Genomic DNA, 16,931 nt, shown 5'->3' with positions numbered 1-16,931 from the left:
GTAGAATATTTCAAGCTCGTGTGTGTTGGCGGTTTCTGGAGCACTCATAGGTTGAGAGGAGAGGTATATCAAGATCTTCTTCTTACTCTCCTTCGTTGGCGACGATCACGAACAAGGCATGTAGAAGAACTTACTTCTTGAATTTCAATGACACTGCAACCTGGTAACAAGACCTCGATGAAAGCTTTTAACTCCATTCATCCATGTTGTAGATTGCACATCTTCATTGCTTGTGGACTGAAGGTCTGTGTAGCCCTCCTCAGTGGGGGCACCAAAATGATAGAGGGAAAAAGAGCAGTGCAATCGGGTGGCCTCTGTACTCATGCACACTCCACAAACCACGCCTCATGCAAACAAGCAAAGAACAAAACAAAGGGGGCACCACCCTAAATTAAGAGGTTTAGGGACCTCACACATAGTTCACATAGGCAAGTGAGACTTGTGGCATTATGATGGCATCAAAACATATGGCAAAACACATAGAAACGAAGCTTAGGGACCTTATGTAGCATATATATACACAAGACATCAGCTTTACAATACAACGGCATCTGATCATACATAACAAGGATATAGAGAAGCAAGCCAAGGATGGCATAATCCCTTGTAAAAAACAATCAACCCAGCAAGTAGGTATGATCCTACTAGCAACACATCAATACCTTAGAGAATGATGGCGAGGATGGTGGCCATGGAGCATGAGAGAAGACTCCTTATTTAGGTTTTAGGGCTAGTAATGTAGCATACTAGAGGGAGAGAGAGTAGAGCTCCATCCATAGCTCCTCGTTGTGAGCAATGTCGTCATAGCTTCATTGCTTGGTGAAGGGGGTGAAGTGTTGGTTTTGAGTGAGAGAAGGCCTCCTTATATAGGTTTCTGAGAGGGTTTAGGATTAGGGATAAACATGCTTAAATCCACTGATTGGGGTTACTTTTTGCTTAGGGTGGTCAACAGATTGAGGTCACCTGATATGTCACCATCAAGATATTCTCTAGAGTGATGTGAGAGGGGAGGGTAAATGCTGATTTTTCTGATTGTGACACATGGGGATAAGGCCTTGACCAGCATTTAAGAGCAGGTAAGGTGGTTGTTGAAACTGGAGGTTCTGCACATGTCAGGGGGGACCTGCTGGGTCCTCCTGAATATCAAATTCTCAAAAAATCCTCAACCATGGCTTCTTTTGACATGTGTTCTTTGAAAAAATCAGCATGTCTCTTTTCAACTCAAAAGTCTTTATCCCTGTTGACTCACCTTTACCATAAGATTTTCCCCTTTTCTCCTCCTGTAACTGCATTGTTGATGCCCAATCACTGCTTCTAGTAACAGTGAACTGTTACCTACCAAATACTTATGGTGCAGTAAAAAATATTTACCACGGGTAAAAAAAAGTTACTGTAGGTAAAAAGTGATTTGTGTTCACCATGTAGGTGAAAAATATTTACTGTAGGTAAAAAAGTGAAAACGGAGTATGCTGTGCTGTGAGTCCACACGAACATCCTCGTGTAAATTTCACTAGAAATTCACACCTAGAATGGGCTATTCTGTAAGATATAGGTTGTAGGCATGCATAAGAGCTCGTTCCCACGTATCTTCTGTCCATGGCACTTTTTACTCTTTGGTGCTTGTGAAGTAGATTTTTCTTCTCTTTCGAGATCCCTTGGACTAGAGTATCCTCATCTCCCCAACAACTGACTGTGCCTTTATTGCATCTTCAGAAGGGGTCCTAAAAACCATGCATCATATAGCCCTCCCCCTTAAGCTAGAGGTATTTGATGCCTCTAGCTGTAGGTTGGGCTACAATAGGGTTCTCTTGAATACTTACCCACCTGGTACCAATTGAATTTGCCATGTTACTGCTTTCTTGGCTGATGCACCCTGTTAAGTCCTTTCAGATGAATAATTGTATCCATCCATGACTAACAACTGGTCTCCTAGACCCTTGAAAGCCATACCCCATCCATTGTCAATATCCACTTTCACTGGTAGCATTCTCTTTTTTTCTTTTTTTCTTCTCTTTTTTTCCTCTTTTTTTGTTTTTTTTTCCTTTCTCTTTTTTTTGTCTTCTCTCTTTTTTTTTTTTTTGAAACGACTATGTACATGATTGTTACCTTAGTTGGAGCTCCAATATGATGAGCTCTCCTCTGAACCATCCTTAGCATTGATTTCACCAGCATATGGCTGTGAAAGACGACATTGGTAGGCCTTCAATCGCCAACCATTTACCGGGGTCTGATGTACCTTACCATCTAGGTCACCTAGTTGGTAACTACCATTTGAGAACCTTTGTATCACTACAAAAGGGCCTTCCCACTTAACCAAGAACTTACCATCCTTCCAGCAATCAAAGCGATTGTCGTATCTGAGCACTAAAGAACCTTCCTTGATACCTTTCTTGACAAGGTTGCAATTGAACTTCTTTCGTTTCTTCTCTGCCTGGGCTGCATAGTACTTCACTGCTGACTCTCGATCTAGCCCTAACCTCTCCAAATCGATGATTCTTCCTTCCACCTAATTCTCTTGACTATCCTCTTGATGTGCTTTTAGAACTCGGAGGCTCGCTAGCTCCACTTCTATAGGCAATAGTGCCTCTTGCCCGTAAACCAAGTGAAAAGGTATATACCCCAAGGATGTTTTAAAGGATGTTTCTATAGGCCCAAAGTGCTGCATCTAGGTGTTTGTCCCATGCCTTAGGATGTAAATGCACTTGCTTAGTGATGATTTTACATATAAGACCATTTACCTTTTCCACAAGACCATTGCACTGAGGGTAGTATGGTGTAGAGTGCCTGCGCTTGATTTTTAACTTGCTCATCACTTGCCCGACTAAATCAGCTCGAAATCCCAGTCCCCTATCCGAGAGAATCTCCAAAGGTGTGCCAAAACGGCAACAAAGGAATTCAAAAATGAAATCACTCACGTCCTTGGCTGTGATGCACTTTGTGGGACGAGCTTCTGCCCATCTGGTCATGTACTCCACCCCCATAATGATGTATTCCTTCCCTGATTGAGTGCAAGGTAGTGGCCCTATTGCACCTATCCCCCATTTTTCAAATGGCCCATCGGTTTTGATTGGATGCTGATTTTCATGGGTAAGACGCCTTGGTCCAGCTTTTTGGCAAACCTCACATGTGTGGCACCAATGTTGTACATCTCGATGGAGGCTTGGCCACGTGAACCCTGCTTGTAAAATCTTTCTTCTAGTAATCTCTTGTGCAAAGTGGCCACCACACACACCTTCATGACAACTCAACAAAATATCCTTTATCTCTTGGGATGCAGGAACTCTCCTTAAGACAGCATCTTTCCCTCTACAATACAAGTCCTCATTCAGTAAGCTATAGCTGGTAGCCTTTTTTGCCAACCACCTACGTTCACTTTTACTCATACCAGAGGGTGCTTCACAATGCTCAAGAAAGTAAAGTAAATCATGCAGCTCCTCCTTTCCCTGGTATAAAGGACTTTTCACAAGGATAGCACCTACTATGAGAGTTTGTAGTTCTTCACCTGCTAAGGCATCTGCTTCTCGATTTTGATCTCTAGGTACAAAGTGCACTCGAACTTCTTTAAAACCCTTCAACAAGGCCTTTGCTTCCCTCATCTTAACAGACAATTTGTCATTTTTACGGGCCCATACACCAACCATTTGCTTAACAATCAACATGGAGTCACCAAAAACATTTAGCTGTGTGATGCCCTGAAAAAGACAACATTGCAACCCTAAAACAAGGGCATGGTACTCTGCCTCATTGTTAGAATGAACCTCTTTTAGATGAAACCCTTTTGCAAAGATCTTCTCCTTCTCTGGTCCTAATATTACTATGCCTGCTGATGCCTTGTCTTTGGTCCTCTTGTAAGCCCCATCAAAATACAGACTGTGTGCTCCCAATAGAACTTCAGGCTCTGGGATAGGCGGTACCTTACTAGGTGCCTCTTTCTTGGCCTTCTCATAACACCTTTGTGTGAGGACATCTGCCAAACAAGCACGAGTGGAATCCTCTACTTGTAGTGTGTAGTCAAACTCTTGAAGCTACACCACACACTTTGCTATTCTTTGAGACAATTCCATGTGTTGTAGGGCATATGGAAAAACCTCCTCAGTTGTGATCACCACAAATTGTCTCGGAAGTAAGTAAGCCCGAAACTTCTCCACTGCAAACTTAAGAGCTAGCACCAATTGCTCAGTTGCACTGAAACCCTTTTCAGCAGCTGTCATCACTCTACTAGAGAAGTAGACTGGTCTCATGAGAGATGTCTTTGGGTCTTTTTGCATCAAAACAGCTCCTAGAGTTTCTGGACCTACACTAGGATTTACATAGAATAATTCACCCAATGTGGGTTGTAGGACGACAGGCAATGAGCTCAAAATGGTTTTAACTTCTTGAAAGCACCTTTCACCCTCCTCACTCCATGTCAATGTAGTGTGTTTAGTGAGCTGCTGCAAAGGATAGATTGCCTGAGAAAGGAGATGTATGAATCGTCCCATGTAGCAAACCTTTTGAATGAAGGAGACTAGTTGCTTCACGTTTGAAGGAGTAGGTAAAGCTAACAATGTCTTTACCTTTTCAGGGTCAGCCTCAATACCATCTTGAGACACAACATGGCCTAGTAGAGTGACCTTGCTCTCACCTATGTGGCACTTGTCTGTATTCAATTGCCCACCCAATTGGGCCAGACGGGTGAAACCTTCATCAACCTTGGACAGATGTACTTCCCTAGAGCTGTAAATGCAAAAATCATCAATGAAGACTCGTATGGACTTACCAAAGTAAGGTTGACACACCAAGTTCATAAACCTTTGGAATGTAGCTGGGGCATAAGCAAAACACCCCCAAGGTGTTATGAAGGTAGTCTTTCTTTGGTCTTTATCTGCAATTCTGATTTGGAAGTAGCCTGAGTACCCATCACACACTGTGTACCTTTCAGGACCAGCCACTTCATTTAGTATTTCATCTTGAAAAGGCAAAGGAAAATGGTCCCTTTTTGTGGCTGTGTTTAGAGGCTTGTAATCCACACATACCCTCCACTTCCCATTTTTCTTTGGTGCTACCACAACTAGAGACACCCACTCAGAATCTCCCACTGGGTAGATAAATCCTGCCTTGAGTAATATTTTTACTTCTTTTAAGAGTGCATCTTGTTGCACTAGCCCTAATCTCCTTAGCCTTTGAACCATTGGTTTGGCACCTTCCTTTAATTGGATATGGTGTTGGGTTACCGTCACTCCTTTAACAATCTCGTAATCAGTTATAAAGAGGCCAGCATGCTTCTTTAGTACCTGCAAATAGGGTTCTCTCTCTTCTTCTAGTAGGTCCTTAGCTAGCATCTCCTCTAAGCCTGTGGCTTCTTCCTTGTTTAGAGAGTCTTGAACACCTTCTCCTTCTGGGTTTCGCAGTATTATACCCATGACTTCCAAAGAGCTAGCATCCTCCTCAGATGACTCATCCTCAGATGAAGAGCAACTGCTTGTACTCCATTCATCCATAGAAGTCTCCATCTCTAGGTCTTGTTGTCTACCCTGCTTCATGTCATACACAATTTTTTGTTGCTTGCCACCTACCTTATGATTTGGTCGCAACTCAAGGGAACCTGTCTCCCAATCTTGCCTAGCTTTCATAGCCATAAGCCAAGGTCTTCCAAGGATTAGCGGATAGCCCTCCCCCTTAGTTGGGATCACATAAGCATCAATTGAGATTGCAACACCAAAAGCTGAAACCTTCACTCCATTAACCTTTCCCACACAAGCCACCCTTACATTATTTGCCATCTTAGCTTGTAAGGAAGTTTGCTCGTTTACTTCCAAACCCAACCTGTGCATTAATTTCTCTGTCATAACACAAATCTCGGCTCCACCGTCTACGTACACATTGGAGACTCGCTGACTCTTAATCTCTACATCAATGACTGGCATGATATCCTTCATGCCTCTTGCACTAATAGACCCAACTGACTTTGCCTTAGCCCTCCTGGTGCTGACCATCTTAGACCAGGTTCTACGCATCTTTGGGGAAAGGTGGAGGAGTTGCTGCCATGAAATCTTTGGTCCTTGCTTACTCACATCTGCTACCAGGTCGTAAGGTATGGATACTACCCCAAGTGGAAAGTCTTCTACTCCTATGTGCCTCCTTGACCTACTCTTCCTTTTCTTGTCTCCTATCACTTGGGAGGAACCCTCATTCCCTTTATCCGGCTCTGAAACTTCCATTTCATCAGTTCTTTGTCTCCTAACTCTCTTTATTGGCATGGCAACAACTTCCTCCATTTCTTTCCCTTTATCCTTACCATTGTCAAGACTTATGACAGAGACAGCCCTGTCCTCCCCTCCCGATGGTAGTGGAGGGATCTCTGCTGGTGCTTGTGGTGGTGCAGGAGGGGGTCTCAATATTTGGATTGGTGGAGCCACGTGTGCATTTTGTCCATTTAGTGGCCTAGCTCGAGGAGTAGTGACTTGCTGGCGAGGAGGCCGTCTTTGATTACCATTTCCTTGATAGCGTCATGGATTGGGGCAATAATACATGCCGTGACCTACCTCTGCACAGTTGTAGAAAATGTACTCACGTGCTTGCCTTTGTCCTTCTTGTCTATTTCGTTCATTTCCTAGCTGGGGAGCCCTTACACCTTGAACCAGATTGATGGACAGGCTCTCTAGTTGATTGGTGATTTGTTGAAGTAATTCTTGTTGAGAGGAATCTTGGTCTGTTGCTCCTGTCCCTACTACTACCCTTGCCGTAGGTTGAGCTAGCAGTGGAGGCTCCATTCCCCCTTGTAGTTGAGCTTGGAATTTTAACTACCTATCCTTCTCCCTTGCATAAGTCATAGCTTTATCAAAGGTATCTGGGAATTTACCTTTTACCTTTTCTCGAGGGATGGGATAAAGCCCTGCCAGGAAACAGTCCTTCTTTAGGCATTCTGGTGCCCTTTCTCCTTCACCTAGTGATGCACACCATTTCTCCCACAGGTTGGAAAACTTTCCTTCATAGCTTCTATAGTCATTGGGTGAAGTTTGCGTAGCTCAAAGAGTTGTCTCCATATCTCCTCTGGAGGCTCATGGCGGCGAAATTCTTCGATGAAGGTCATCTTTAAGGAGTCCCAGTCTCTTCTTTCTTCAGGTGCCAAAGTTTGATACCATAATTTTGCACCTTCTCTCAAGACCAAAGGAAAGGCCCTTAACTTAGTAGCTTCGTCATCCCTTCCCGATACCAGAAAGGCCATTTCCAAATTATCCAAAAATTCTGGAGCAACCTCCCGATGCTTACCATAAAAATTAGGGAAGGCCATAAGTGAGAGAGTAAACAATTACACAAAGAGCTCCAATTTATTTTAAAATAGAGTATGGTAATTACAATTTGGAGCTTTAGCACAACTTAGCTCAAAATAGGATGAAGATAGACACATCAAAGGAATGGTAATAGTCTAGTAAGGGTAGAATGACAGGATGAGGAGAGCGCAAGATTTCCCCAAGTCTCTTGGCTCCAAACAACAGGGCTATTCTTTGCTAATAAAATATTTTTCTATCAATACAAATATTCACACGGATATGACGCACAAAATGGAAAGGAAACATGCGGGGATCATCATTCTCATTATTGGCATCCATACTTACACACAAGAGCCTACCTTAGTTGCACCACCTTGGGACCAATGAGCCTGATCAGCCACAGAAGGTTAGCACCTCGGATCACTTCGACTCTTCCTGATGCATCTGTGAAGACGTAAGGCGTGATGGCAACACTTTGTACAATGCTGAGCCTTTTAGCAAGCAACAATTGGATGCTATTACCATAATACGCATGACGAATGAAAGTGACACCATTAATGTGCAGCACACCATCAACTAAGATAGTTTCCTTAGATTGAGATAACTTCTTGAAAGTTAGCATCAAAGGTAGGGCAGGGAGGCTTTTCACCCGGTCTCCAAAGCACTTTGGACAATATCCAAAGTGATCTTCACGCGGACAGGAGGTTGGCTTGGGATTGGTGGTGTCTGGATTCACAAAGTGCATTGGGAGCACTCGCAGACGGGCGGCAATCTTGTAGGCAAGCCTTCGCCTCTTTGCTTCAGGAGGATTTAGGGGTGAGAGTCGTGGTTGCAAGTTGGAGGTTGAAGTTGGTTGCTCACTAGCCTTTTTCTTGCCTGTAGTGGTCATGTAATCCCTTATTAATGAGATTAGGCCAAATGTTACCTTACGCTTGAGCACGCGTTGCGGCCTTGGGCCACTTAGGTGTAGAGGTGATCTTCCTCCTCTTAGTCGGCTCCTCAGGAAAGAGAGGTCTGGTGATGCTTTCTCTTCCCTTAATGTGTGTCACAGTACCTTCGTGTATGTTGATGTAGAATATTTCAAGCTCGTGTGTGTTGGCGGTTTCTGGAGCACTCATAGGTTGAGAGGAGAGGTATATCAAGATCTTCTTCTTACTCTCCTTCGTTGGCGACGATCACGAACAAGGCATGTAGAAGAACTTACTTCTTGAATTTCAATGACACTGCAACCTGGTAACAAGACCTCGATGAAAGCTTTTAACTCCATTCATCCATGTTGTAGATTGCACATCTTCATTGCTTGTGGACTGAAGGTCTGTGTAGCCCTCCTCAGTGGGGGCACCAAAATGATAGAGGGAAAAAGAGCAGTGCAATCGGGTGGCCTCTGTACTCATGCACACTCCACAAACCACGCCTCATGCAAACAAGCAAAGAACAAAACAAAGGGGGCACCACCCTAAATTAAGAGGTTTAGGGACCTCACACATAGTTCACATAGGCAAGTGAGACTTGTGGCATTATGATGGCATCAAAAGATATGGCAAAACACATAGAAACGAAGCTTAGGGACCTTATGTAGCATATATATACACAAGACATCAGCTTTACAATACAACGGCATCTGATCATACATAACAAGGATATAGAGAAGCAAGCCAAGGATGGCATAATCCCTTGTCAAAAACAATCAACCCAGCAAGTAGGTATGATCCTACTAGCAACACATCAATACCTTAGAGAATGATGGCGAGGATGGTGGCCATGGAGCATGAGAGAAGACTCCTTATTTAGGTTTTAGGGCTAGTAATGTAGCATACTAGAGGGAGAGAGAGAGAGGGAGAGAGAGTAGAGCTCCATCCATAGCTCCTCGTTGTGAGCAATGTCGTCATAGCTTCATTGCTTGGTGAAGGGGGTGAAGTGTTGGTTTTGAGTGAGAGAAGGCCTCCTTATATAGGTTTCTAAGAGGGTTTAGGATTAGGGATATGGAGCATGAGAGAAGACTCCTTATTTAGGTTTTAGGGCTAGTAATGTAGCATACTAGAGGGAGAGAGAGAGAGAGGGAGAGAGAGTAGAGCTCCATCCATAGCTCCTCGTTGTGAGCAATGTCGTCATAGCTTCATTGCTTGGTGAAGTGTTGGTTTTGAGTGAGAGAAGGCCTCCTTATATAGGTTTCTAAGAGGGTTTAGGATTAGGGATAAACATGCTTAAATCCACTGATTGGGGTTACTTTTTGCTTAGGGTGGTCAACAGATTGAGGTCACCTGATATGTCACCATCAAGATATTCTCTAGAGTGATGTGAGAGGGGAGGGTAATGCTGATTTTTCTGATTGTGACACATGGGGATAAGGCCTTGACCAGCATTTAAGAGCAGGTAAGGTGGTTGTTGAAACTGGAGGTTCTGCACATGTCAGGGGGGGACCTGCTGGGTCCTCCTGAATATCAAATTCTCAAAAAATCCTCAACCATGGCTTCTTTTGACATGTGTTCTTTGAAAAAATCAGCATGTCTCTTTTCAACTCAAAAGTCTTTATCCCTGTTGACTCACCTTTACCATAAGATTTTCCCCTTTTCTCCTCCTGTAACTGCATTGTTGATGCCCAATCACTGCTTCTAGTAACAGTGAACTGTTACCTACCAAATACTTATGGTGCAGTAAAAAATATTCACCATGGGTAAAAAAAAGTTACTGTAGGTAAAAAGTGATTTGTATTTACCATGTAGGTGAAAAATATTTACTGTAGGTAAAAAATATTTACTGTCGGTAAAAAAGGGAAAACGGAGTATGCTGTGCTGTGAGTCCACACGAACATCCTCGTGTAAATTTCACTAGAAATTCACACCTAGAATGGGCTATTCTATAAGATATAGGTTGTAGGCATGCATAAGAGCTCGTTCCCACGTATCTTCTGTCCATGGCACTTTTTACTCTTTGGTGCTTGTGAAGTAGATTTTTCTTCTCTTTCGAGATCCCTTGGACTAGAGTATCCTCATCTCCCCAACAACTAACTGTGTCTTTATTGCATCTTCAGAAGGGGTCCTAAAAACCATGCATCAGCACCCTATTATCTCTCGAGTATGTCTCTAATTAATTTATATCCTATCAAGGTGTTATGATGATACCCCTTGATATACATCTTCATTTAATATATAGTTTTCCAAAAATATATAAGACATCCATATTAATAGTCTATATCTTGACATGGACATAATATCAAAAGGTCCATTTTACACGAATCACCATTTTGAATAATATGTATACCTACGTGGAGATAATATGTGAAATTATTTTATCTTTGTTATGTTGATACCTTTTGACATACATCTTCATTTAATATATAATTCTTCTAAAAGATGTATGGCATCCATATTCTAATTGTGTCTATATCTTGACATGGACATAGTATCAAAAGGTCCATTTTACATGGATGGCCATTGTGAATATTATGTACATACATGTATAGAGATAATATGTCAAATTATTTACATGCAGGGGCACTATGTTGGAGCTATATATGGCTCACTCTACTCAACTTGGTCTCACCTATATATTTGTATCTTGTCCTCAATATGAATCAGTCTTTGGGAGCATATATGGTGTGTCTTTTGTCTCGTCTCTCTCTCTTTCTCTCTACATTTGAACATGGTATCAGAGGAGTAACGATCACGCGCCGATTCAAACGATTTGCATGTAAGATTCAAAAATTGCTACAAATTTTATTTTTAAGCATTGATTCTTGTTAACTGTGGTTGTTTTGTGTTAAGAAGAATATTATTAGTGTTTTGTGTGGCGTTTGTTGCTAATCAATCTAATCGTTGATTACGTAAATGATCACGCGCCGATTCAAACGATTTTTATGTAAGATTCAAAAATTGCTACAAATTTTATTTTTGAGCATTGATTCTTGTTAACTGTGGTTGTTTTGTGTTAAGAAGAGTATTATTAGTGTTTTGTGTGGCGTTTGTTGCTAATCAATCTAATCGTTGATTACGTTTTCTTCATGATGACACCCTGAACTTCATCTCAATTTTTCTTGCTGTTCTGCTCAAAATTTGGAGAGACGGGAAAAGCGCAATGACACTTTTCACCCAAAACTTGTTCGTCTCCTCGAGCTCTTCGATTTGAGTTCTAGGTTTGCGTCAATCGGAGTTCGTAGCAGAAAGTTATGCTGTTTTTACTGCAATTGAGCTTGATGCAGCTTTCTCCGTCCTACTTCTTCGTGAAGCGTCCGCGATCCTTTTTTTTATTTTGGCGTTAACGTTTTCGAGAAGATTTAGCTTTTTTCTATTCGTATTGTGGCCGTCAATCTTACGTCTCACGCCACTCAATTTTGAGGACTCTTTTATTATTAACGTCTCCTTTACCCTGCCTTTTTTGGGTGACGTCTTTCACATCTTTCGACGTTCCTTGAGCATCCTTCTTACGTTTATCGTTGACAGAACATAGTCCTCATATCTCTCTCATTCTCAATTGCGGCCTTCACCATATATGGTGTGCAAATTCTGCGATCTTATCTTATACGTCTTCTCGCAACAAGATATGGCTATGAATATTCTCCTCAACGGCTTTCCTTCTCGCCAGCGTTCTGTTCCTCTTTTTCAAGGTCAAGGTTTTCCAGGCTGGAAAGCAAAGATGTTGTTGATTCTTGAAGGCGATGAACTCTCCAATGTTGTTCTTGGAAATCGTGTTTGTCCGCCTCAACCTGTTGATACGGATAATGATAACGTGCTTATCACTGAAGGACCTATATTTGAAAATTGGAATGTTGCCTATACGGATTGCAACGACGTGATAAAGCAGCTCGTCGGTATATTCTTTCTACTCTTATTGATTCCCTTTTGCTTGATATGTATGAACTGCCTACTTCCCACGATGTATGGAAGTACCTTATTGCAAACTTTCAGAAGAAATCTGTCACAGAAATACTTTATTTGAGAGGGTTGCTTAACAAGTTACAATATGAAGTTGGTACTGTCATGACGGGATCCTGTTCCACAAAAGCAATTGATTACACTTCTCCTTGATACGGTGAAGGACTCTTCTTATGATAACATTGTTACTATTCTCTCTAGTAAAGATGGTCTTGATTTCGACCAAGCCTGCATGTCTTTAATTGAATACTCTCAATGTCAAGAACGTCGTAATGCTAGTCATGATACAGCTATGATTTCACAAGAGGAGACTGAGTCACAATAGATGGAACGGGATTTTTATGCTCGAAGGCGTCCATTTCAACGAGGAAACCGCAGAGGTGGCCGTCGCGGTAATATTTTCTCTCGTCTCAAATTTCCTAATAAGCAATGTTCTTACTGCAACAGAAATGGCCATACTGAAGATGATTGTTGGGCACGTCAATATGATGAAGAACACAATATTACCACAAAACAACCACGTTTATCTAGAGACTCTTCTTCTTCTTCTTGTGAATATTGTGGATGATCTGATCATCCCACTCATATGTGCTATAAGCGTCGATTCGACACAGATAGGAATAGAGCATATGCTACTGAACATCGAAACAACATTGTACCAGAAACAAGCTGCGTCCTATGTTCAGTTGCTCCAGACAGAATACTTCATGTACGCGATGGATCACTTTTTATTGTCGATTTTGGTGCTACAAGAAATATGACATATCAGTCTAAGTGGCTCCATAACTATCATCCTTTGCCAGTTCAATGTGTTGTTTTATCTTGCTGATGATACTACTTATCAAGTAAAGGGTATTGGAGACTTATATCTTGGTACATTATCTTCTTCCACTCGAATTTTGTGAGGAGTATTACATGTACCAGATCTTCAAGGTAATCTTCTTTCAGTTGCTAGACTTGTTGATCTTGGTCTGTTTGTTGGATTTGATCATACCAAATGCCGAATTGAGAAAGATAGACAGACTATAGCCACTGCTCCTCAAAATGGTAATTTGTTTGAACTCTCTCTCAGTGATGCTGTAGCAAATGTTGTCACTGCTCCAAGTGATCATGATTGCAAAGTATGGCATCACCGTTTTGTTCATGCTGATTTCTCAAAACTCCTTGATCTTCAACGTCGTGATCTTGTTCATGGTATGGATCTTAAAGCCCATCCCCATATGGGAATTTGTGAATTTTGTGCTCTTGGGAAACACAATCGCAAACCCTTTCCTCTTTCAAATAGAACTCATTCTCATGACATATTGGATCTTGTTCATACTGATATATGTGGACCTCTACCTTCTTCGAGATCACAATATCACTACTTCATTACTTTCATTGATGATTTCTCAAGGTATATGACTGTATTTCTACTTAGACAAAAATCTGAAGCCTTATCTGTTTTCAAACAATTCCACAAGGCTGCGGAACTTCAAACTGGTCATCGCCTTAAGAAGCTTCGTAGTGACAATGGAGGCGAATATATTTCTCGGGAGTTTGTGAGTTACTGTGCTGATAATGGAATTCATCATGAACACACTATTCCATATTTGACTCAACAGAACGGTGTTGTTGAACGAAAGAATCGCACTATTCTCAATGCTGTAAGATGTATGCTGATTCATTCTGTCTTATCTCGTGTTTTTTGGGCTGAAGCTACTTTGACAACAGTATTTATTGAGAATCATCTTCCTACTACTGCACCCTCTGGTAAGATACCCATCACAGCATGGACAGGTGACATTCCTTCTGTATCTCATTTTCGAACCTTTGGATGTATTGCTTATATTCATGTTCCCAAAGAAGCACGAACAAAGCTTGATGCTCCTGGTCTTAAAGTTATTTTTATTGGATATTCTGACACTTCCAAAGGCTACAAATGCTATGACCGTTCCTCCAAGAAAGTAATTGTGAATCGTGATGCTACTTTTAACGAATAGCTTATGGGAGGCTCATGGTCCATGGATGATTCTGATGATACTAAATCATTGCTTCAGGCTTTTCCATTTCTTTCAGAAGATGAAACTCTTCCTATAGAGCAACTTTCCTCTTCACAACCATCCATTCCGAATGTTGCCAATGATGATATTGATATTTTTGTTGATCTGCCTATTGATTTTGAAAATGGCTCATGTCATGTTTATGATGACGATATTGCTGATAATGCTTTTTCTACTTCCGAAGATCCCATTACTTATGATGAAGCTATCTCTTCACCACAAAAGGATCAATGGCAAGAGGCTATGGAAGTAGAGTATGATTCTCTTATCTCTAAAGGTACATGGATACTAACTGAATTACCTCCTGGTCGTACAATTACTATTAAATGTAAGTGGGTGTATTCAAGGTGCGTTTAGTTGCAAAAGTTTACTCCCAAGTAGCCCATTATCTCTCGAGTATGTCTCTAATTAATTTATATCCTATCAAGGTGTTATGATGATACCCCTTGATATACATCTTCATGTAATATATAGTTTTCCAAAAATATGTAGGACATCCATATTAATAGTCTATATCTTGACATGGACATTACATCAAAAGGTCCATTTTACACGAATCACCATTTTGAATAATATGTATACCTACCTGGAGATAATATGTGAGATTATTTTATCTTTGTTATGTTGATACCTTTTGATATACATCTTCATTTAATATATAATTTTTCTAAAAGATGTATGGCATCCATATATTAATTGTGTCTATATCTTGACATGGTATGTATCAAAAGGTCCATTTTACATGGATGGCCATAGTGAATATTATGTACATACATGTATAGAGATAATATGTCAAATTATTTACATGCAGGGGCACTATCCATCTTTTCATGTATACATGTAGGGACACTATCAATTTATATAAGGGGTGTAATAATTATCCTACAGGTTTACACAAAATCAGATTGGATCTTGACCAGATTGGGCACGCTAGGGAAGCAATGACGAGACGTCTAACCATTATGCCAGGCTATGTTGATATAAGTAGACAAAAGTTTGAGTGCAATAATCACTTTACTATCCACTATCCAACTAGACTATATTGTAGCTCACATATATTGTAATTATTATGTAGCATATACCTCTTGATATAGATATAATTTGTCCATTGTAGCAAACTTTGATTGATTTATATATTCGTTTAGTTTTACATAAAATATATGCAAAATCTAGCAGATAATTTTATATAACTTGTTATTCTATGTGACGTATATACCGAGTTGTATATATACATGGACATTGTTCACCTATACACGAGGTAACATACTGTGACTGTAGGTTATTGTTTATATCCTATCTCACTATCCAAGTATACCATACATGCAATTTTACCATTATTATCATGCACTATATTTGACGTAGGTAATTGCATGCATTATAAACATCTTATCATAATTATTATCACATGTTATTATTCCTCGTTTATGTCTCTAATTACTTTATATCCTATCAAGGTGTTATGTTCATACCCCTTGATATACATCTACATTTAATATCAATTGCTCATTGGGCTCGTCGTAATAATTACATGCGGTATCATAATCATTATCATGCACTATCCTCTTAGATCTCTAAAATACACCGTATATATATCTAGTGGTTATCAGAAACATGTTTTACATCACATGGTGCAACTAAAATAGATCTTGCATAATTATATTTGTTTAATGTATACTATCTTGTGAGATATATAAAGAATGTCTAGTGCTAAGTTATCTAAACATGATATTCTAGGTACATATGGAGTTGTATACATGCATGGACACTATTCATCCATAGAAGGGGTATTATAATGGTTGGTATCAAGGTTAAATATGTATATCCTAACTCACTACAGCTCCCCACATTAATATCTCCACACATATATACATATATATGGAGTGCTCGGTAGCTCCATACACGTGTATGTACATACACATGATCTTAGACATTGATAATAATGTGGTAGTGTAGATTGTTTTAATTTTTCATAACTCCACTATTTGAGTCTCCTATTTGAACTCTCAATCATCATCATAACCTAATCTAAGCTATCATGAAGTAGATAGAGGCCGCATCGTAATTATTATCTTGCATTTTTTATATCGTAGGTCGCATATATGGAAAATATATAACAAATTACTATTGATCTATATATTCCTTTAGTTTTATATAAAATATATGCAAACTCTAGCAAGTATGTTTATAGAACTTGTTATTCTATGTGTATATATTGAGTTGTATATATACATTGACATTGTTCATCTATACACAAGGTATCATACTATGATTGTAGGTTATTGTTTATATCCTATCTCACTATCTAACTATACCATACATGCAATTTTGTTATTATTATCACGCACTATATTCGAAGTTATAAGTAATTGCATGGATTGTAAACATCTTATCATAATTATTATCGCACCCCATTATCTCTCGAGTATGTCTCTAATTAATTTATATCCTATCAAGGTGTTATGTTGATACCCCTTGATATACATCTTCATTTAATATATAGTTTTCCAAAAATATGTAGGACATCCATATTAATAGTCTATATCTTGACATGGACATAATATCAAAAGGTCCATTTTACACGAATCACCATTTTGAATAATATGTATACCTACCTGGAGATAATATGTGAGATTATTTTATCTTTGTTATGTTGATACCTTTTGATATACATCTTCATTTAATATATAATTTTTCTAAAAGATGTATGGCATCCATATATTAATTCTGTCTATATCTTGACATGGACATAGTATCAAAAGGTATCA

This window comes from Adiantum capillus-veneris, chromosome 8, assembly GCF_014529385.1.
Source record: "Adiantum capillus-veneris isolate H3 chromosome 8, ASM1452938v2, whole genome shotgun sequence".
In the NCBI taxonomy this organism is placed as follows: domain Eukaryota; kingdom Viridiplantae; phylum Streptophyta; class Polypodiopsida; order Polypodiales; family Pteridaceae; genus Adiantum; species Adiantum capillus-veneris.
Note: the sequence above shows the minus strand (reverse complement) of the source record.